Source organism: Taudactylus pleione, unplaced genomic scaffold (assembly GCF_031769625.1).
Source record: "Taudactylus pleione unplaced genomic scaffold, aTauple2 ptg000139l, whole genome shotgun sequence".
NCBI lineage: Eukaryota > Metazoa > Chordata > Amphibia > Anura > Myobatrachidae > Taudactylus > Taudactylus pleione.
The window spans coordinates 1,693,487-1,715,912 of record NW_028284541.1 but is presented as its reverse complement, the minus strand read 5'-3'; the positions used below and the strand labels follow the sequence as shown (position 1 = coordinate 1,715,912).

Sequence of the window (22,426 nt, the reverse complement as noted above, 5' to 3'; positions counted from 1 at the left end):
CAGTTGGTCAAAGTTTTTATTACAGTGCATGGGTCCTAGTACCTCTGCGATGTCGCTCGCAAAGAATATTTAGACGCAGAGTGATTGACATTTGGGTCATTTGTGGGTTGTAACGGAGGGGTGGTTAGAAAAACGTGGGTGTGTCGTGATTGTTTTATAGGAGTGGAAGATCCAGCAAATAGGTATTTGTACGCAGCTTCACTCACTGGTGTCGGCGCCTTTATTCCGTCGCCCATTCTGCGGGACCAAAAACTTCCTCAGAAGAGCGATGATCGACCGATTTGTGACATTTTAAGCAGAGGATTGGATTTGCAAAGCCGCAGGTAGTCGTCTCAATACATTTCATGACAGGATTAGTGTCCAACGCTGAAGCAGGCCCATAGTCACGGCCCGAACACTACAGCAGTTATCCAATTAATACTCTCACCACAAGAGAACACTGAGGGGTCATAAATATAAAGTTTACCAGTGGCAGCAGAATTGAGTTATTGTTAAAACGCCAAGGATCTGGATGTGGCGAGCAACTCACAAGGATAAACAGCCTGGGCAATACAAAATGATCCCCTTACTGACCATATTAAGAAATGAATTACAATAAAAATATATAAAATCATTATAAATATACATTAAGTAGAAAAATATTTTGAAAATCAAAAGTGTCAAGTGGTCTTTACCAATGTTACATCCAGTTAGTAATGACCTTCTTCACTTCACTGCCCTGGGTAAAGGCACTAGCTGGCCCAAACTCTGGTACATGCTGCTTGACTTTTATGGGCATTACTAACATGCACAATGTGGACCTATACCTATGGGCATTACTAATATGTAGCGTTCCCGCTAAGCTGTTTTAGCGGGGCACTGCGCCCTACCCTTTTTCTAGTGAGCAAAAAGCATCCTGCCCTCCGGCGTGGCACCTGCTGAAACCGCCTGCAGGTGCCGTCCCCACCCACGGATCAGGAAAACTGCGGTGTAGCGGTCACGGCTGGTGAATGGATGACCGGCGCCTGCGCCCAGCATCCATTCACACTGATAGCAGCGCCTGGGGGCAGCCCGGTGTGCCCGTAAGAGCCGGGCACGCCCCCAAGAGTGACGAAAAGAGGACGGGCCTTAAAGACACACACCCTTTTCGGAGGAAATTGAGAAGTTTCTCTCCATACTCATTTGATCCAAAACGGAAGAGGGACAGGGGAATTTCAGCCTTAAATAAAGAAATCTGTGCATACACTTTTAAGCTATTATTGGAATATTGAAGAAAAAAATACCAACACATACACACGTCATAGGGCCTGATTCATAGACGTACACAATGCCGGTCGCTGCTGCGATCCCATACGCAGTGGGCTTGCTAAAATATGCCAAAGACTCAGCCGCCATCTTGTATACAGAGACGCCACGGTCAGGCACAGGCTCCGCTCGTTGCGGGTGACGTCATGACATAACCCGCGCGCTGCATCACTGGGAATGCTGGCCTCTGAAGCGATCAGAGGCTTCTGATCGCTTCAGAAACCCAGCGTTGCCAGCCTGTACTGCCAGATCGGAATGGTCCGGTCGTGGCAGGAGTGTGGGCCGCATATTATATATATGTGAGCCCACACTCTGGCGCCGCAGAAATAGTTGATTCGGGCCAATTGTTTGACAATGCCTGCACTGGGGTCTCTCCAGCTGCATACGAATACGCAGAGGTTTAGCAAGATGCCCAAAAACGGTCCTGAAACGCCTGCATTTTTCTAACCACCATTACCTCCCCCAAATGCTGACTACCTATCACTCACTTTGCCAAAAAATCCTTTTGGCAACTGCTGTCACTAACCAATCGCTGCACAGGCGCAGTGCGGTTTTGGCGCAAGCGCAGTAGCAAAAAAAAAAAAAAATCACTCCACTGCTTCCGACATTAACATTGCGTGCATCTCTTACTCAGGCCCAATGTAAGTTATATATTATATATTATATATATATATATATTCACTCTCCTCCGTGTGTCTCATCTGTGGTCCTCTCTCTCCCAACCCATCCCTCAGTGTGTCTCATCTGTGGTCCTCTCTCCCCCCCCCCAACCCATCCCTCAGTGTGTGTCTCATCTGTGGTCCTCTCTCCCCCCCAACCCATCCCTCAGTGTGTGTCTCATCTGTGGTCCTCTCTCCCCCCCCAACCCATCCCTCAGTGTGTGTCTCATCTGTGGTCCTCTCTCCCCCCCCAACCCATCCCTCAGTGTGTGTCTCATCTGTGGTCCTCTCTCCCCCCCCAACCCATCCCTCAGTGTGTGTCTCATCTGTGGTCCTCTCCCCCCCACAACCCATCCCTCAGTGTGTGTCTCATCTGTGGTCCTCTCTCCCCCCCCAACCCATCCCTCAGTATGTGTCTCATCTGTGGTCCTCTCTCCCCCCACAACCCATCCCTCAGTGTGTGTCTCATCTGTGGTCCTCTCTCAACCCCCCCAACCCAACCCTCAGTGTGTGTCTCATCTGTGGTCCTCTCTCCCCCAAGCCATCCCTCAGTGTGTGTCTCATCTGTGGTCCTCTCCCCCCCAAGCCATCCCTCAGTGTATCTCGTCTGTGGTCCTCTCCCCCTCAACCCATCCCTCAGTGTGCGTCTCATCTGTGGTCCTCTCTCCCCCAGTGTGTGTCTCATCTGTGGTCCTCTCTCCCCCAGTGTGTGTCTCATCTGTGGTCCTCTCTCCTCCAACCCATCCCTCAGTGTATCTCTCAACTGTGGTCCTCTCTCCCCCAGTGTGTGTCTCATCTGTGGTCCTCTCTCCTCCAACCCATCCATCAGTGTATCTCTCATCTGTGGTCCTCTCTCCCCCAGTGTGTGTCTCATCTGTGGTCCTCTCTCCTCCAACCCATCCCTCAGTGTATCTCTCATCTGTGGTCCTCTCTCCTCCAACCCATCCCTCAGTGTATCTCTCATCTGTGGTCCTCTCTCCCCCAGTGTGTGTCTCATCTGTGGTCCTTTCTCCTCCAACCCATCCCTCAGTGTATCTATCCTCTGTGGTACTCTCTCCCCCAGTGTGTGTCTCATCTGTGGTCCTCTCTCCTCCAACCCATCCCTCAGTGTATCTCGTCTGTGGTCCCTTCTACCCCTCCTCTCCATGCATCTCATCTGTGGTCTCCTCTCTCACCCCCTTCTGTATGTTGCCTGAGGTCCCCCTCCTCCCTACCCGCAGCATGTGTCGTATCGTCTGTGGTACCCTCCCTACCTCTCCTGTGTATCATCTATAGTCCCATCTCTATCCATCTTTCGCCGAGTCATTTGTGGTATTTTCCTCCACCTTCCTGTAGGTCATCTATGTTCCACTCTCCACTATAGAATCACTGTAGACTTGTGGGGGAGATTTATCAAAGATTGGAGAAAGATAAGGTAGAAAGTACCAACCAATCAGCTCCTAACTGACATCTTACAGGCTGTATTCAAAAAATGACATTTAGGAGCTGATTAGTTGGTGCTTTAACTCCCCCCCCCCCCGTGCCTTTATATCACAGGACATCCGTAACACATGAAAACACATATGAACTCAGTATAAAAAGTTATTTCCAGTGTATCCAACCTCTAATAAACATAAAACAGCTCTAGTGGTGAATGAGTGAAAACTCCTCCCCAATTAAGCATAAAAACCTGGTTATTTATTTACAACATTAAAATTATTCTTTGCTGATTAGTTACTGGAGCAAAAATACAAGTTTATCCAAATGTTAAAGTTCTCATACGCCACAACTTGGGATGTTTAACCCTGTACTGTAGAGTTTACACAGCGAGCTCTTGTTTCTGTATCAGCCATTTCAGGTGCTGGAAAACTACCTGCAGGGTCCTTCAGTAGGTTTATAGAGAGGAAGTCTGTTGTGCACGGGAAAATACTTTCCCACCTCCCCTGCTGATACCTTTACATATACAGTATCATTATTAATAGAAAGTATTTTAGCTAACAGAATTTGTATGTTACATTTATTGGTCCTTGGCGATGCCAAGCTATTAGTCTACCATTGTTTGCAACAATGTGACTACTGACCTCTTGAGGCCCCCATACATCAGCAATTGATTGCAGCAATCGTGCAATCTGCAATCGATTGAAAAAGGGAAAGATTTTTATAAACAATCGATTGCAAATTGCATGATTGCTGCAATCAATTGCTGATGTATGGGGGCCTTTAGTTGTGTATATGCAATGTTAGCAAGTGAAATCTTTGTCCAAAAATAACACGTCCTCATTTTTATTTCTGTGTTATTATTATAAAATGAAAATAAATAGTATTTACAAACACCCCTTTAAATGACTAAAGGAAAAAAAAACAAAAAAAAAAACACATAAGTTCACACAGCTGTACATTTTGTGTACATCCCTGATGGGTTCAAAATAAAGTCTGACAACCAGATGTTCTCCAGCTGTTGTTGAACTGTCAGTTGTAGAATAAACTGCAATTGTAGTTTTCTAATAACTAAGGGGGAAATGTACTAAGCTTTGGGGATAGATAAAGTGGAAAGAGAAAGTCCCAAGCAATCAGCTCCTAACTGTCATTTTACAGGTTGTGTTTGAAAAATGATAGGAGCTGATTGGTTGGTTACTTTATCTATCTCCAAACCTTGATACAGTGGCCCCATAGTCACAGACGGCCAAAAGGAAAGGTTGGTATAGCAAGCTGGGATGTGTAGTTCCACCACAGCTGAAGATCCGTGGGTTACCAAAACCTTTTTTTTATAGATCACCAAGTACCACATACAGTACAGTATAAAAATACGAGACCCTCCAGCTACTGTGGAACTACACATCCCAGCATGCCTTGCAACAGTTTTAGCATGTCCTAAAAGCAAAACTGTGACAGGGCAGCACGCTGGAATGTGTAGTTCCTCAGCAGCTGGAAGGCTGCAGGTTGAATACCCCTGTAGGTCATTCAGCAAGCTGCAGATTCCACTCAGACACCTTCATAAAACTCAGTATATTTCTTACACTGCATTTTGTTCCAAATATAACAAGGCTCTGCGACCATTTTGGAAACTGCTGCTAAGACCTAAGGAATAAACACATCATAATCGTCCTAACAACCAATATACACAAAGCATGTGCAGGAATTCCTGAAGGCAGACACCAGGCAAACTCACAGCCACTGACCCTTCTACAGTACATGATAATCTGACATAGATGGCGAATAGCAGTCGCCAGCAGTAATAATAACCCTTCTGCTGCCAGATGGGAGGCTGGAAAAATGAACGGGTGCATCATATGTACCAAGATCTGCAGCCGCAAGGTCAGAGCGCAAACAACGTCTCACTAAATTCAGGATCACAGCGATGTAGTGTAGGAAAGCCATGTATCATGTGTACCACTTTGCATGTGTAAGCAATCAGGGCTAAGGGCCTGTGCTTCAGCTCCAATTTTGTGGTCATCATTCCTAAGGCAATAAAGTGACAGCAGAGCGTGTGATGGAAACACATACACAGGCTTTGGCACCAGTAAGCAACCAGCGTTTTTCCCCCAGTGTGGGTGGAAGGAGCAAGACGCAGCTTGGACAGAAGCAGCAGCCACACAGACACATCAAATCTGCTCATCCCACTGGTGTGAATTAAGAAAAGCCCCAGAGCCCTGCAGTGACCAAACCCAGCTTTCTCATGTATTATTCACTGCGACAGACACAATGTAGCAGAAGACAAGACCTTGGTAGTGGATCTATACAACTCATCTATTGTATAGAGGCGGAATCCTCCAGCTATATTGCAGCTGCAATATTTTTATCCCTTTAAAAAAAAAAAAAAAAAAAATCAAGCCACTCCTCTGGCAGGATCCATCCTTGTCAGACTGTAATCATTAATCCAGTTCTTCTGCTGAAGAACAGTGGAAGGGGGATGGGGATGCTGATTACCAACACAGCAGCAATTCCAGTAAGGAAAGTGTTAATAGTCACACATCCCCCCCCCCCCCCCCCCCTCTGCTCCTCGGTTGTCAGAATAAATATGTGAACCCAACATTAATGCTATTGCAGCAAGAATGCAAAAAAACAAACATGCTGTACTGTAATACACTGTCTTCATCCAAAGCAGTGATGTGATTATTACACATTCCTGCATTACAGCCAGGTATGGAGGCTGCAGGCCAAAATATGGATGATCAGCTGTTTCCTGTTCCCCAGGTAATACCATGCACTGTATTCCCACCTACCTGTCTTGGGCTATGGGTCTCACACCGGCTCAGCCTTGGATTCCCACAGCAGTCTCTGAATCCAGGAGGAAAGACTTCACCTTCTTCCTGTATGAGCTGTAGATCTGAAGGTGTATATAAAAGCAGGTAATGAACATCCAGAGAAGCTACACACCCTCTTCCCTCCTGCTAAAGCACCCTCCTCCGCCTGCACTTGCACGACAGGTTCATGACATCACCACCAGCCAAACCTCCCTCCCCCTCAGGCTTGGAAATCCAGGATAGGTGACATTTTTCCCTCTGTAATGGAGAGTGCACACGCCATCTGCTGGTCTCTCCGGGGAAGCGGTCACACGCTGTCTGACCCACACCAGATCCTGGCTCTCTATTTGCAGCATTTTTAGGGTTTGCATTTATTTATTTATTAGGTTATTTATAGAGCGCACACACACTGCGCAGCGCTTTATACAGAATATCAGTCCTTGCCACAGTGGTGCTTACAAGAACAGTAGTAGTGCTGAGAGTGATGATGGAGGAGATTTAGCATATCTTGTAGAGAGATAAAGGGGTCTGATTACTAAGCAGTGTTAGGAGAAGTGAAAAGTGAAGAGAGAAAAGTGATAAGGTACCAGCCAATCAGCTCCTAACTGCCATCTCACAGGCTGTGTTTGAAAAATGATAGTTGGGAGCTGTTTGGCTGGCACCTTATCACTTTTCTCTCTTCACTTTTCACTTCTCCTAACACTGCTTAGTAAATAGACCCCCAAGTGTACAGATATAAAGTACCAATCAGCATCTGTCACTTTACAGGCTGTTTGAAAAATGACAGTTAGGAGCTGATTGGTTGCTGCTATTATTAAATCTCCCCCTAAAGGTTTATATAGCAAGCCCCCAGTATGACGAAAACGGGGGCGTGACTCGTGGGCACGGCATTTCCCGCAAGACCACGCCCCTTGCCAATACATCATGCCCCTTATTTTCGGGAAGGTCCCTCTTCATAAGGATTAAATGTTGGGAGGTACAGTGGAACTACTAGCCCCAGCATGCACTCAGGGGCGCCGACAGCCTATTTGCTGTAGGCGCGGCCACACCCCCTTATAAAAAAATAATTTTTGCTACGCACTGGGGAAGAGGGCGCTGTGTGCTCCTCAGCCCGGTGCACAGCCAATGGAGGGCGCGATCAGCGTGATCGCTCCCCCCATAGGCATAGGAGACTGCTCTGGCTGGTGCATTAGCAGCCGCGAGCAGTCTCCCAGTAAAGCCCAGCACACAGCAGCGTGTGCTGGGCTGCTGTTGCGTAAGAGGGAGGGAGAGCGGTGCCGGACCCGCTCCCCCCCTCTAGGCGCTCCTGCATGCACTGCCAGAGCAGAAACTAGAGAGCTACAGGCTACCTAAAAAGTTATTAAAAGACTAGCGACATCATTTACTAACGAGTTTTATCACCAAAGTGATAAATGTCACTGTGTATAATAATGGTGCTCCAGCCAATCAGCTCCCAACTGTCAACTGTTAGAAAAATGACAGTTGAGAGCTGATTGGCTGGAGCACCATTTATCATACACAGTGACATTTATCACTCGCTTTGGTGATAAAACTCATTAGTAAATGGGGCCTATATGGTGGTATATTTACTGTGCGAGTTTTTAGAAGTGGAGATGTTGCCCATAGCAACCAATCCCATTCTACTTAACATTTTAACTAGCACCTTCTAGAAGATAATAGCTAGAAACTAATTGGTTGCCATGGGCAACATCTCCACTTCTAAAAACCTGCACTTTAGTAAATATAAACCAAAGACTACATTTTTTCACATTACATACAAGAGATTAGGGGATTCATTTATGGTGCCATTTATGATGCAGAAATGAAATGGTTGCAATGGAGCACTGTAGGTTTCTAGACAGCAGGCCATGCTGGAACTTATAGTTCTCTGAGTGCACAAAAATCTCACCTGCATAGCAATAACTATAAATATTCCCGTTCCATATCCAGGGCCATCAAGACAAATCTAGGCAGTGTGGCCACACCTCCTCCAAGAAAATCAATGAAACTTACTATGGGGAAGATGTACCAAACCTTAGAGAAAAATAAAGTTGAGAACTTGCCCACTCAGCTTCTCACTGTCATTCATCTAGCATAGTTTTTGAAATGAAAGTTAGAAGGTGGTTGGTACTTGGGTAACTTCTCTATCTCCGAGGCTTGGTACATCTCCCCCTATGTGTTCCTCAGTTTTATACCCCTCAACAGTTGGTCCGGGCCCCCGCTGGGCCCCTGAAAGAAGTGCAGGCCCGGGTAATTCGTACCTGCACCCCCCCATTTTGGCACCCCTGTGTATATTAAATAAGTCAGTTCTGGTTATTCATTTAGCAATTTACACACACACACACACACACACACACACACACACACACACACACACACACACGTATGTATGTTTGTATTGTTTGCATGTATGTATAAATAGATATTTCCTTTTTAAGCTGTGACATTTGGTGAACCTACTTACACAATTCTAATTCAATACAAACAAATACAGCACATCAGGATTTTGCAAGCTGACTGTAGCTTTCCCCCTTAGTCATCATAGTGGTTCTTACTGCTTCCTTTATCTGCACGTCACTAACAGTTCATTTGTTGACTAAGCTGTAACACATTTCCTATACAATGAGAGGGCTGTGCTCTGAAATTATCTGCAGTTGCTGACAACGTATCAGCACCCAAGGCAAGCATGCAGATTTTATTTCTTGTGCCCCTTTAACTGAGTAAGCACCAGTAGAAAGTACTGATCTTATTTATGAAAGGGAGATAACCTGAAGTACCCATCTATGAAGGGGTTATCACCGGAAATCACCTTTCGTAGATCCCGCCATAGAAATGATTTGGTGGGTTTCTCCGGCAACAGTCCTCCCCGTGCAAAGCACGTAAAAGACTATTTAAAAAGTACTGGCGCAGTCCTTTTAACGCTATTGTCACCTCTGATTGGCGATAGCAGTAGATAATAGAAAAAAATGCTTTATTGAATAAATAATTAAAAAAATTTTTCGAATCAGATTAACAGCAAAGTGTTTTTGTTGCTCTTTTTTTTCTGAAAGTGGAACAAGTGAGCAAGTGACCAGGTCGCACAGGTACAGACGCATCCAGGACTGGCTAGCGAATCGGCAAGAGTAATAGAGACGGCTAGTGAGTGAATGTCTCGACACAATGACTCGAATCATTTAGATGTTCAAATGATTCGAGTCACTCAAAGTTTGGTGTGTACAATGAATCTCTTTGCCCATAACTAAAGAGTAATCTTACGGCTGCAGTCCAGTATTGCCAGGCAGCTGAGCCGCTCCAACCATATTTTTCTGGTAAAGAGTGGCACTAGGAAAACCAGGTCTGCAGCCAAGGGCGTAACTACCGCCGAGAGGCTGGCAAATTGTGGTCCTGCATCTACTGACTTGTACTGTAGCTGTACAAGTTGCCCGTACACGTGTTCCATGCTACTTCATGTTTTATTTTCTTTCTTTGTATATATGAAATTTCAAACAAAATTCTATTATCAGTAAACTCCTCCTCAGTGTGGAGTGCTGCAGATTACGTTGGTATGTTATAGATAAAGACAGATGTTCACCACTGTTTTTATTATTAGCCTATCTTTTATTTATATAGCGCCACCAAGTGTCCACATAGTTCCCTACAGGAAACATGACACAACCAATTCAATATAAAACAAAGTACAAACAGACCGTACAGCGGGGATACATGAGACAGTGAAATAATGAGACGACAACAAAGTGAGTGACATTAAAAGCAGTATTACCCTGACCCAGTGCCCTGGGGTGGGCGGACAGAAAAGATTATGGGCATTGACTGTGAGTGAGAGGCACTGGAGACAGGGAGGGTGGAGGACCCTGCTTGTGAGAGATTACAGACTAGGGGGGATTACACCATGATTTCCTACCAGATTATTTACACCACTCATCCTAGCAGTTTATTAAGTAGTCAGTGTTTTGGTTGCTAGAAAATATATTTAAAGCTTCATTCTTTTTTTTTTTTTTTTTTTGCACATTACAAGATTTAAGAGTTTTTTGTTTTTGTTTTTCTGTTTGTATTGATTAATAAATATTTTTTCATTCAATAATTAGTTCTCCCTTCAAGTACAAAATAATCAGTGCAAACAGGGGATTATAACATTTGCATAATCTTATATTTACACAACATAGAGACATAAAACGAATGATGATCCCGTTCAAAAGTGTTTACAAACCAAATATGCGCATGTTATTAGCATAGGTTGGAAAAGATGCATGGTTTCTGAAGGAAAGGTATACTTTTTTATTTTTTTATTTTTATACTAGCTGATGTACCCGGCATTGCCTGTGACTTCTTTGTGGATGATACGTTATGGAACATAATACAGGTTGAGTCTACCATATCCAAATATTCCGAAATACGGAATATTCCGAAATACAGAATATTTTTAGCATGACTGAGATAGTGAAACCTTTGCTTTTTGATGGTTGAATGTACACAAACTTTGTTTAAGGCACCACATTATTAAAAATAAAGTATAAAATGACCTGAAGACTGTGTGTATAAGATGTATATGACACATAAATTAATTTAAAGTATGTACACAAACTTTGTTTGAGCCACAAAATTATTGGAAATATTGTATAAAATTACCTTAAGGCTGTATGTGGATATGAATCATAAAAGCATTTTTCGTTTAGATTTGGGCCCTATTCCTAAGACATTTCAATATGGTATGCACATATTCCAAAATACAGAATATTCTGATATCCAAAATATCCATGGTCCCAAGCATTTTGGATATGGGAGACTCTGTAATGTAATCCCAGTGATGTAATTGCTATTTCTTATTTCTGCAAAAAGATCCGTGATAAAAGAAGATGAATATGTATACTTTGAGTCACATAAATATCCTCATGAATCTAACAGACAACGCAATCTCATCGCAACGCACGTAAAATGTTATGTTTATTCACACTGAGTGACTGTTTTGTTTATGATTATATTTTAGCTGCAGTTTGTGGGAGTACAGTGTGGTTTCTGCCCAGTGAACCTTCATGCACTAAAATATACATCATGTCACGATCATTTTTGTATTCTCCAGCATTTCAAACACTTTTCCATTTGAAAGTTTCCCTTATAAAAATGAATGAGTAAGGGCAGCAATCGCAGCTGAATACTCCAACAAAGTGGGTTTATTTATTTAGCAGGTAAATACTAATAATAAGAGCACAAGTTCGGGGGCAGCTGGTTATAACAAGGGATCTACCCCATAACGAGGATTCTAACAAGCTGGTGGTTTTCCCCAGGGACCCGCGCAAGGGGATTTGGACTCCGCTGCACCCAGCACACAGGTCGCGGCCCTCAGTCTGGGTTCTCAGTAAGACAGTCTGGCGTGAGCAGGATACAAGGGGTACAGATAGCAGACACTAGGCCGCAGGGGATAGTCAGGCAGACTGCAGTCGGTAACCAGGACAGACAGCCAAATACGAAGGGTCAGGCAACAGGAGGTCAGCAGCAAGCCAGGTAATCATAGGCAATTTAGTTAGAGGGCAAATCAAAAGCAAGTCCAAGGTCAGAATATGCTTACACATCGCACCCTAATACTCTTGCACTGTGTAAGTCCCATTTATATAGGGGCCTAATTTCATTTTGGCACCAAGCACCATGTCACCAGTCACATGAATGCATTTTAAACTTACATGCAGAGCGATGTGCCTGCTCCCAAGGAGTGAGTGGGACGCCGGCTGTAGCAGACACCAGCCCACCACGAGGAGGATATCAGCCAGCGAGCAGCGGAATCAAAACAGCAGTCCCTGGAGGTCCGATTGTGTCACACTCCATCACCGACGGAAATAATGACGGAGCTTCAGCAGTGAGTGATAGGATTGGTTTTGATTCAAGCAGAGGTTCCTCAAACCCCACCATTACAGTCCTGGTTTTAAGGATATCCATGCTTGAGCCCAGATGGTTATATCAAATTGACTGAGGTGCTAATTAACTCACCGGTGCTAAGCATGGGTATCCTTAAAACCTTACTTGTAATGGTGGAGTTTGAGAACCTCTGGACTAAAGTCCTATTGAAAGTGGAGTGCACTCCTGTGCAGACTGCATCTTATTGTCCCTCCAGGGAGGCTTCATTCCCTGTACCAAGATGGCACCAGACTTAGGGCCTGATTCAGAGCCGAACGCTCTGACCAGAGCGCTCGCTCTGAATCAGGGCACTCCTCCATGAAAATGGAGCGTCCTCCTGGACACTCGCATAGCTGTGGATGACCACCCACAGCATATGCGAGCTTCCATGATGATGGTCGCGATGGTCAAGACCATCGCGACCATCGGGCTTGCGACGGAGACCCTGCGGTAGGGTCTCGCTGCCGCAAACCCTGGAGTGATTTTTCACTAGTGATGTCAGTGGGGCCGGCTTCAGACGGTAGGCGTTCCCATGGGAACGCCTCTGTCTGGCAGGCACGCCCACCAAAGGGGGCGTGCTGTCAATCAACATCGACAGCACGCCCCCTTTGGTGCGAGACCCCGAGCGACGTATTCCTCGTCGCCCGCCGGGTCTCTCGCATGCGCACGACGGAGCTCCCTCCATCATGCGCAGTGGGGGAACATCGACCCGCTTGCGAGCGTCCTGCGCTCGCGAGCAGGTCTGAATGACCCCATAGTACTCTATGTTACTGTGTAGAGTGATGGTGGGAGCCTGCTATTACGCTGTTCCAGCATCCTTCACTGCTATCCGCAAGCATCATACACTCACCGGCTGGTGAACTGTGTGAAACCCACTCCGCCCCTATTACCAGTGTGCATACGGCAGTGAGTACGGTTGTTCCAAATAAACCAACACCACTGGTTAAGTAACTGGGCTTTTCATATTTTGAGTCAGAGGCTCCGAAACTCCGCCATTACAGTCCAGGTTTTAAGGATATCCATGCTTGAGTCCAGATGGTTAAATCAAATTGCCTGAGATACTAATTAAGTCACCTGTGCTAAAGTATGGATATCCTTAATATGTGGACTGTAATGGCGGAGTTTGGAAAGCTCTGGTTTGAGTCATCTGCTGGCGTGTGCCCACATAATTCTGCAACATCACATCATTTCCAACAAGTCTGAGGCAGGGGTGTCAAGGGGGGTGGGGGACGTGGGTATTAATTACCCAGGCTTGTTGGCGGTGCCCGGTGGGAGCCCGGCTCTGCCGCTGCCCCCCTACCATCTTACCTGTCAGCAGTCTGTGTCTCCAGCCCAGCTGGACTGCAGTGGGGCCAGGGAGGCTGCTACTGCTCTCCTCTGCCAGTGCGGGGGGGCGATCACACTCAGTGTCACCCCCATTATGCGGGAGTAGCAAGACCAGGGCTTTTAGGGCAGTTGCCCAAGGGCCCAAAGCTTCAAGGGGCCCTCCAGCCCCCTGCAGCCGCTGCCTGTTAGTAAATGTTTTTTTTTTTTTCTAAGCACTAGTTTGTCACCTTTCCTCCCCCCGTCCCCCTCGTGACGAGCGACCCCCCCCCCTCTGGTACGCAGCCGCGGGCAGTCTGTGTCTCTGTGACACAGCTGCACCGCGTGTGTAGCACTGACCGGACGGAGTTCGGCCAGCGATACAGTGACAAACACACAGCCGCCGGCTGTGTGTTTGTTTTAGATGCTGATGAGAGTCAGACAGACTCTCATCGGCTGCTGCTCCCACTGCCAGAGCCGGGCATCTTCCGGCTCCCGCAGTGGGTAATGGGAGAGACGTCATGACGTCTCTCCCATAATGCAGAGCGGCCCGGGAGGACGGACGGAGGAGCAGATGGCGGCGACAGGGATTCAGGTAAGTGTTTATTTTTTATTTGTATTATGTGTGTGTCTACAGGGGGCAATACAAGGGGGGAACTACTACTGGGGGAACTACTACTGGGGGCAATACAAGTGGGGAATTACTACTGGGGGCAATACAAGGGGGGAACTATTACTGGGGGCAATACAAGGGGGGAACTATTACTGGGGGCAATACAAGGGGGGACAACTACTGGGGGCAATACAAGGGGGGACTACTACTGGGGGCAATACAAGGGGGGGGACTACTACTGGGGGCAATACAAGGGGGAACTACTTCTGGGGGCAATACAAGGGGGGACCACTACTGGGGGCAATACAAGGAGGGAACTACCACTGGGGGAAATACAAGGGGGGGACTACTACTGGGGGCAATACAAGGGGGGGAACTACTACTGGGAGCAATACAAGGGGGGAACTACTACTGGGGACAATACAAGGGGGGACTATTACTGGGGGCAATACAAGGGGGGAACTACTACTGGGGGAAATACAAGGGGGGTTTATTACTGGGGGCACTACAAGGGGGGGTCTACTACTGGGGGCAATACAAGGGGGGAACTACTATTGGGGGCACTACAAGGGGGGTCTACTACTGGGGGCAATACAAGGGGGGAACTACAAGGGGGGGTCTACTACTAGGGGCACTACAAGGGGGGGACAACTACTAGGGGCAGTACAAGGGGGGGACAACTACTAGGGGCAGTACAAGGAGGGGGACTCTACAAGGGGCACTACAAGGGGAGGGGACTACTACTAGGGGCACTGCATAGGGGAGGACTACCACTGGGGGCTCTATATAAAGGGCAATACTGGGGGTACTGCATAGGGGGGACTACAACTGGGGCCACTATTTAAAGGGCACTGCATAAGGGGTACCACTATTGGGGACACTGCATGGGGGGGTCTACTGCTGGGACTACTATATACTGTAAGTATGGGGTATTGCATAGGGGGAACCAGTACTGGGGAAACTGCATTGGGGGGGCTACTACTGGGGGCACAATGGGTGGGTAGGGGCCCCAGTGCATTGCTTTGCCCAGGGCCCACACTGCTGTTAAGACAGCCCTGGGCGTAGCCACACCTCCCCCGATTAGGCCCCACCCCCGGGAGTCCTGGGACCCAGGATGGCTCTCTACGGGCCTGGTCTGAGGTACAAAACCTGAGTAAAAGCAGTTAGCGCCCTGCAGATGGAGCAGTATGATGCAAATAGCAGAAATATGCATTAATCACAAACAACCAATCAACGAGTAGCTTTAATCAGTCAAATACAGACAAAAGCAAATTACTGATTGGTCACAATAGGTTACCATGCATCTACTCTTTGTTTAGATCAACATTAGCTACATAGGCATGGCTGTACCTCCTGCTTCTGAGGTCTGTTTCATAAACTTGTCAGGTAACAGAGCAGGACATAGGGATCACTGAAACTTATGCTAAACGGAGACCAGCCACATGGACGTTAGAGATAGTCAAATGGAACATGGACAATGTATGAAGTATTTTGTTTAGTCCAATCTCTGACATATAGGGGGTATATTTACTAAAGGTCAATTTTAATATATTTTGAACGATTTAAAATCGATGAAAATCGATCAACATCAATGTTGTGTTTCTGGGCTAAATCACACTTTTATTAACAGAAAATGTTAGATTTGGTTTATATTAGTAATACCCCTTTTCCACCTAAATTCCGGGTCTGACCCGGAGTTGGAACAAAGTTCCTATCCGGATCAGATCCGGAATTTTGCCGGCGCTGACTCGGGATATTCCCGAGTCAGCGTCGCTCACACCGAAATCGGGTCTGCATAGACCCGGCTTTTGCGGAGTGAAAGTGGACGCTTGGAGATGACGTCATCTCCAAGCGCAACTGAAGCCGGACCAATCGGCCGGCTAGCAGCGCACTCCAGGTCTTCGTGACCCGGAGTGCGCTGTTCCCATAGCAGGGTTTCATGGGCTAAGCCCGTGTTAAACCCTGCTAGTTACCTGGGTTGGATTGCCGGGTCACTCAACCCGGCGATCCAACCCTCTGCCCTTTTACACCAGGGAGCTGCCCGGGTTAACCCTTCAAAAACCTGGGTTTTAGCTCCGGTGTAAAAGGGGTATAAATGTGTAATTTAGCCCCAGAAACACAACATCGATTGTGATTGATTTTCATCAATTTTAAATCAATCAAAGTCGATCTTTCATAAATATACCCCATAGGATACATCCATGTATTTCTGTACAGCTTGGGACAAAAGGACATGTCTGCATGCATGTTGCAGTGATTGGTCAGAAATGGGAAAATAAGGATCACTGGGCCTGATTCAGCAGTGCATACAAGTGTACCGCTGAACGCAGATTCCCCATTATCGTGAATCTGCGTGCGCACAGGACCCATTCTGCGCATGTGCGGAACGCAGGCCACCACCGAAACCCCCCCTCGTAAACGCCTCTGCCTGTCAACCAGCGTCGTCCCCATTTTCCGGGAGTGGCAAGGCCAGCCTGCGTAAGCTGAAGCTTGCTCAGTAGGCTGGCGCCATCCAACATCGCAACCAATGTTGGCGATGGTGATCCCAGGCTGCATCCTCAGTCGCAGCGCTGGAATCGTAGATGCAGCAGGGAGCGTCAGACATCTCCTATGCATTTGCATTTTAGCAAGGACAGAATTGCAAAGCTGCTTTTGCAATTCCGGGCCTGATTCAGAGCCGGCCGCAAGTGGCCGTTCGTTCGTCCGCCATACGAGCGGAAATATTTAAATTCAAGGGCTCGCTCGTAAGTTCGCTCGTAGCTGATTTTCCGCCCCATAGTCTCCCAAACCCTCCTCTAGCTAGCGAACGTTCAAAATAGCGACCGTCCGTCTCCTCTTTGGTTGCAGGGAACGCTCGCACAAGTCAATTCCGGAAGTGGCCCTGTCAGTTTTCGATTGCCTGCTATTTCATTCTTCAAACCTACTTTAATCATTTCATGGCAATCACTATATTAATTACCTTAATTGCTATTCACATGTTTTCAATCCTGTTTTTTTTTTCATTGTCAATAAACTTTATTCTTGTCAGTGTGTGTCATTTGTACCGCAGAATACGTACGGTTTCACCAATGGGATTGTTTTTCGAAATTAAAGGTTTTTTGGAATGATACTATTGTTTTCCGTTCTTTTTCATAGACATATTTTAGTACTTTAATTTTTTTATTTAAATTAGCTTACTCATGTCACTGCATCAAGCCTTTCATAACTGACATTATATTTGTGAGGCTGTAGGTCACATGACTCATACAATAACCAATAGAATGGTTCCTGTTAATTTACAAAGTACATTAGCCAATCAAATTTTTTCTAGGGCCTTTATTAAAACTGTTTTGTGTAAAAAAAATCATTGCCATCATGAGAGCCTCCGCGTTTTGTAGGCGTGAGCTCCTGGTCCTCACAGAGGTGATGGACCAGAGAATCACCCATCATCCTCCCCCCATCACAAACCTCCGCAAGCGGATGGCGTACGCGGAGGTGCACCGCCGCCTGTGCTCCATCGGCTATCGCCGAAATATCGGCCAACTGGAGCGCAGGTGGTCGGATTTGCGCTGCCGAACCCCACGCCTGCTTGCACGTTTGCGTCTCCAGATTCTGGAAAGTGTTTATGTGTTTGTATATATTTATTTTTTATTTTTTTGTGGCCCTACCTGCGTGTGCATGTTTCCAGTATAGCCCTGTTTGTGTTTTTTGGCCCTACCTGCGTGTGCATGTTTCCAGTATAGCCCTGTTTGTGTTTTTTGGCCCTACCTGCGTGTGCACGTTTCCAGTATAGCCCTGTTTGTGAATTTTGGCCCTACCTGCATGTGCATGTTTACAGTATAGCCCTGTTTGTACAGTATAGGCGTGGGGTTTTTTTTGCTGTTTTTTTTGGTTAAAAAAATATAAACAAAAAAGCATTGTAATTAAATATGTTGGTCTCCATCATTTAGGGGCCGAGCGGAGAATGAGACGGCGCAGACGGGTGTCTCGACCCCTATCCCCCACTCCCACCCAAACATCCTCTGCCCACTCTTCCCCAAATTCCCCCTCCACCCCAGACTTTGCCGCACGACAGTCCCCTCCCTCTCCTCACCTTACCATCCCTCCAACTTCCCCCTCCCCTCAAACCCCCCCTCTCTTTTCCTCACCCTCCACTTCCTTCCAAACTACACCTCCTCCTTCCCAGAGCCACTGGCCAACCTCTGAAGAGGAGGATTTCGGTGCCCCAGGCACCATTTTGACCGGTATGTTTACATTTTAAACTATGGTTTTTTTATGGTTTTTGTCATTTGGGTTGTTGTTGTCCTTTTGCCTGTGCAGTTCAAAATAGTAAAGTAGTTCCAATGTTTTTGATATATATCTTTGTGAAACAATGTCAAGGATATTTTCCCCTTACACATATGACACATGTCCAAACACTCACACTTGTGTCTTTCTTGTTAACGCTACCCACAAATGTTGTATTTTTTCCCCTTTGTATTTTTTTTTTGGGCCCTTGTTTTTTTTTATCTGTTTTGCATTCCTTTTGTTTTGGGCCTGTTTTGGCTTTTTTTTTTTTTTTTTTAACGATAGTCTGAATTGTTAGATTTTTTTTAAAAATATAAATGAAGGTGTCATTTTACTAATCCACAAATTTTTTTTTACCCACAGAGGAGCAGAGGCGGAAAGAGGCATTGTCTGCGGGCTCAATGGAGCTACGGGGCCATGTCGTAGCAATGCTGGTCTCCTTGGACCATATTTTGGCGAGCCTGCGCCACTAATGTTTTTTTTTTGGCAAAAACAGTTTGTTTAAAAATAAAGTTTATTTTGATTTATTTAAGTCTCATTCCTTGTGTGTAAATCTTAGATTGTTGAACCTTACATAAGTCTACTATTTGTCCCTGATTTTTAAAGTAATGTAAATTTGTTTGTCGAAAGCTCAAGTAAGTATGTAAGCTTGCACATTAAACACATAACAATACCAATAGGTTTGGAGAAGTCACCTCAAAATGTGACTATTATTTGGTGTGGGTAATGTTAAAATTAAAGCTACCTGCTTAGGCCTACAATTGCAAACATACTGATTCACCATAATACCTTTGGTGTTTGGCCCTCATTCAGAGCCGTACGCTCTGAGCAGAGCGCACGCTCTGAATGAGGGCCGTCCTCCATAAATATAGAGCGTCCTCCTGGACGCTCGTATAGCTGTGGGTCACCACCCACAGCCTATACGAGCGTGCAGTTTGATGGCCGCGATGGTCTTGACCATCGCAACCATCAAAACTGCGAGCCGGAGCCTGCGGTTGAGGTTTTCAACCGCAAGGCCCGGAGTGATTTTGGCTCTATCAGAGCCAAAATCACTCCCACTGACATCACTAGTGATGTCAGTGGGCCGGCTTCTGACGGTAGGCGTTCCCTTAGGAACGCCCCCTTCAGGGAGGCACGCCCCCGGCACGCCCACAAAAGGGGGTGTGCTGTCAATCAACATCGACAGCACGCCCCCTTTGATCAGACACAACGAGCGAAGGAAAGTCCTTCGCTCGTCGCGTCTGGCGCATGCGCACGACGGAGCTCCCTCCGTCGTGCGCATGCTCAGTGCAGAACATCGACCCACTTGCGAGCGGACAGCCGCTCGCGAGTGGGTCTGAATCAGGCCCTTTGTTTTTAGCAACAAAGCAGGGTACTAAACTTTTCCAAATAAGAAATTACAGTATTAGGCATTAAGCAACTTTGCATTTTTAGAAACAGGTTACACTTGGTTGTAATTTATGATGGAAATGGTTGGTTAACGTAAAATAAAATTTTAATGCACACAAATAATAAACACCAAGTGAATAGACACAAAAAATGTAAACATTCAAAACACACACAAGTCAAAACCACCCCAAAACCCCCCAAAAAACACAATCAGGAACTGTTTGAAGAAGTAGCATGCCAACATGAATCCACAAATGAGGAGAAGAAATAATTGTTCCTGAAGTTATATCTAATGTGTCCACATAAGGTGACCCCTGTGTCGCTTGAGCTCACAGATTTGGAGGAGCTGGCTCAGGGGTGTGTGCAGGATGAGGAGGTGTTTGGCGTGTCGCACATGGATACCGACATGCCAGACTTTGCGGCTCCTCATGTTGCCCCAGGTAAATGTTGTAATGTTAACAACTCAGAAATGTGTTTTTGACAATATGTAGATTATAATTTTACTCTTTTCTCTTTTTTCTCACAGAGACACAGGTGGATGAGTCTGCTCCAGAGGTGAGCTTTGGCCGCAGAATTTCTTCTGGCTCTGCAGGGGAGGAAACAGTAGATCCGGCTGGGGAGGACCCTGTGGCAGACAGTCCAGGGCATTCCCCCTCGCAGGCAGTGGCCCTCCTCAATGATCTCAATGGTAAAACGGATCAGCAGACCGATATTCTGCTGAGGATGGATGCCAATCTGCTACAGGTGGCGGACGCCCTGGAGCAAAGTGCTGCGGCCAATGTGACCATTGCTAAGGCCCTTGTGGAAAATACTGGGGCCAATGTGTGAATAGCAAATGCCCTGGAGCAGCTCGTTCGCCAGCACATGTTGGAGCCGGCCTCCCTTCCTGCCGGAACATCAGGACCCTCCACCTCTGGCACAACAAATTAGCAGCTGAGTAGTTCACCTGCGTTCGGTTTTTAGCTACTAAAAAAGGTCTATTTGCTAAACACCTTAGAAGCTGTTTAGCAATTAAAAGTTAATTGTTTTTGTTGCCTTACTTGATTAATCGTAACACCATCGATGAGTCCAGGGAAGCACGAGGAGACCATCGTCATTGCGGTAGACTATACCAGACCACAAGCTGTGCGAGCAGTCTTAATGGAAATTGGATCACACAGTGACGTGTACAAAATAGCGTCCACATTGGACGTTCGCACAAGATAATACATGTACGCCCGAAAAACGGCTTGCCACGCCTGCGTTTTCTCATCTCCACCCCCTGTTACCACCCATAAACGGAACATTCTGTCAATGAAATGATATAGGTCACTTCCTGTTCGCTGTGTATACGAGCGAACGAAAAATGACCGCAATGATCCGGCCGCACATGTGCAATGAGAACCGGACGCATGCGTGGTTTAAAACAATCGAATGCGTACGAGCGAACGGCTGATAGCGTCCGGCTCTGAATCAGGCCCTCCGTCCTCAGCTGAATTAGGTCCACTAATCTCAATGATGAGTACACAATTAATAATCATAACATACACTTTAACTATATAAATACTGCTTTCACCAATTACCTTTCAATCATGCTCCATCCAGTCCAAAATACTCCAAAGTAGGAGTTTTGTCACCCGGGGCAAGGCAGTGAAAAAAAAAAGTGCATTCTTCTGTGCGTGCTGAACACATTACGCCACACAGTAATGCCTCTTATAACACATGCTCAAGTAATGCCTCCTACACATTATGCCACACAATAATGCCCCTTACACACTATGCCGCGCAGTAATGCCCCTTACACATCATGCCACACAGTAATGCCCCTTATAACACATGCCACAGTAATGCCCCTTACACATTATGCCACACAGTAATGCCCCTTACACATTATGCTACACAGTAATGCCCCTTATAACACATGCCGCAGTAATGCCCCTTATAACACATGCCGCAGTAATGCCTCTTACACATTATGCCACACAGTAATGCCCCTTACACATTATGCTACACAGTAATGCCCCTTATAACACATTATGCCACACAGTAATGCCCCTTTTAACACATTATGCCACACAGTAATGCCCCTTATAACACATTATGCTACAGCAATGCCCTTATTACAAAGTGTCTACATTGACAGAATGTCAACATCGGAAATGTTGTCAATGTTAACATTTTGCAGGTGTCAACATTAATGATGTCGCCATTTTAAACATATCAACATTTTCAATGTCAACCTTCCGCTGCCGAAATTTTGAACGGTGACATCCTGACTGCATACCATAATTCCTGTTTAGCTCCTCCCACACTCCATTCACCATAACCATAGGTGCCCATAAGTACAATTTCTTATAGTATGTGTAAATCTCACTAGCGGTAAAGGACATTTAACACTGGGGACGGGATGCAGTATGATGAAAAATGTGTTCAAACCTCCGAAAATGCCTTTCTCTGAGGTTTGACTGCATTTCCCGCATGCACTAAGCTCTGGAAACAAAAACTTTCTGGAGCTTGGTCCCGATAGACAATGTCATCTTTAGCTGCCTAATAGAAGCCTATGGGCTTCGGCGCTGCCTAATAGAAGCCTATGGGCTTCTTTTCAAACTTTTCACCATGAGGGACCCAATAGGATCCCTCCCAGGGTCCCCAGCAGTTCACCCATGCACTGGCCGACAGGCGCAATGCGCAGAAGGACTCCTGGGTCATAAACCCGGTAGTCACCACATTGCAAAGGACAGTTGCTATCAGGAGAGCTGTTCATTGCTTAAATCATCATCCATACAGCGCTACTACAGGCCGGTATACATGCGATCATTGGTGGG

The 22,426-nt window shown here is 46.2% G+C and overlaps 1 protein-coding gene across 10 annotated transcripts in view; it reads right to left on the bottom strand.

Moving 5' to 3' along the window:
* The window catches only part of CEP170B (centrosomal protein 170B), a 107,744-nt gene that overhangs the window by 74,317 nt on the left and 11,001 nt on the right, over positions 1-22,426 (bottom strand). For 6 of the 10 annotated variants that reach the window (XM_088473697.1, XM_088473703.1, XM_088473704.1 and 3 more), the window contains exon 1: positions 6,146-6,324. The exons of 2 other annotated variants lie outside the window; for them this stretch is intronic. The gene's annotated coding sequence lies outside the window, so the exon portion shown is untranslated. Of the gene's footprint in view, positions 1-6,145; positions 6,325-8,630; positions 8,686-22,426 lie in introns of those variants that run through there. 2 more of the 10 variants (XM_088473698.1, XM_088473699.1) reach the window with 2 other exon arrangements.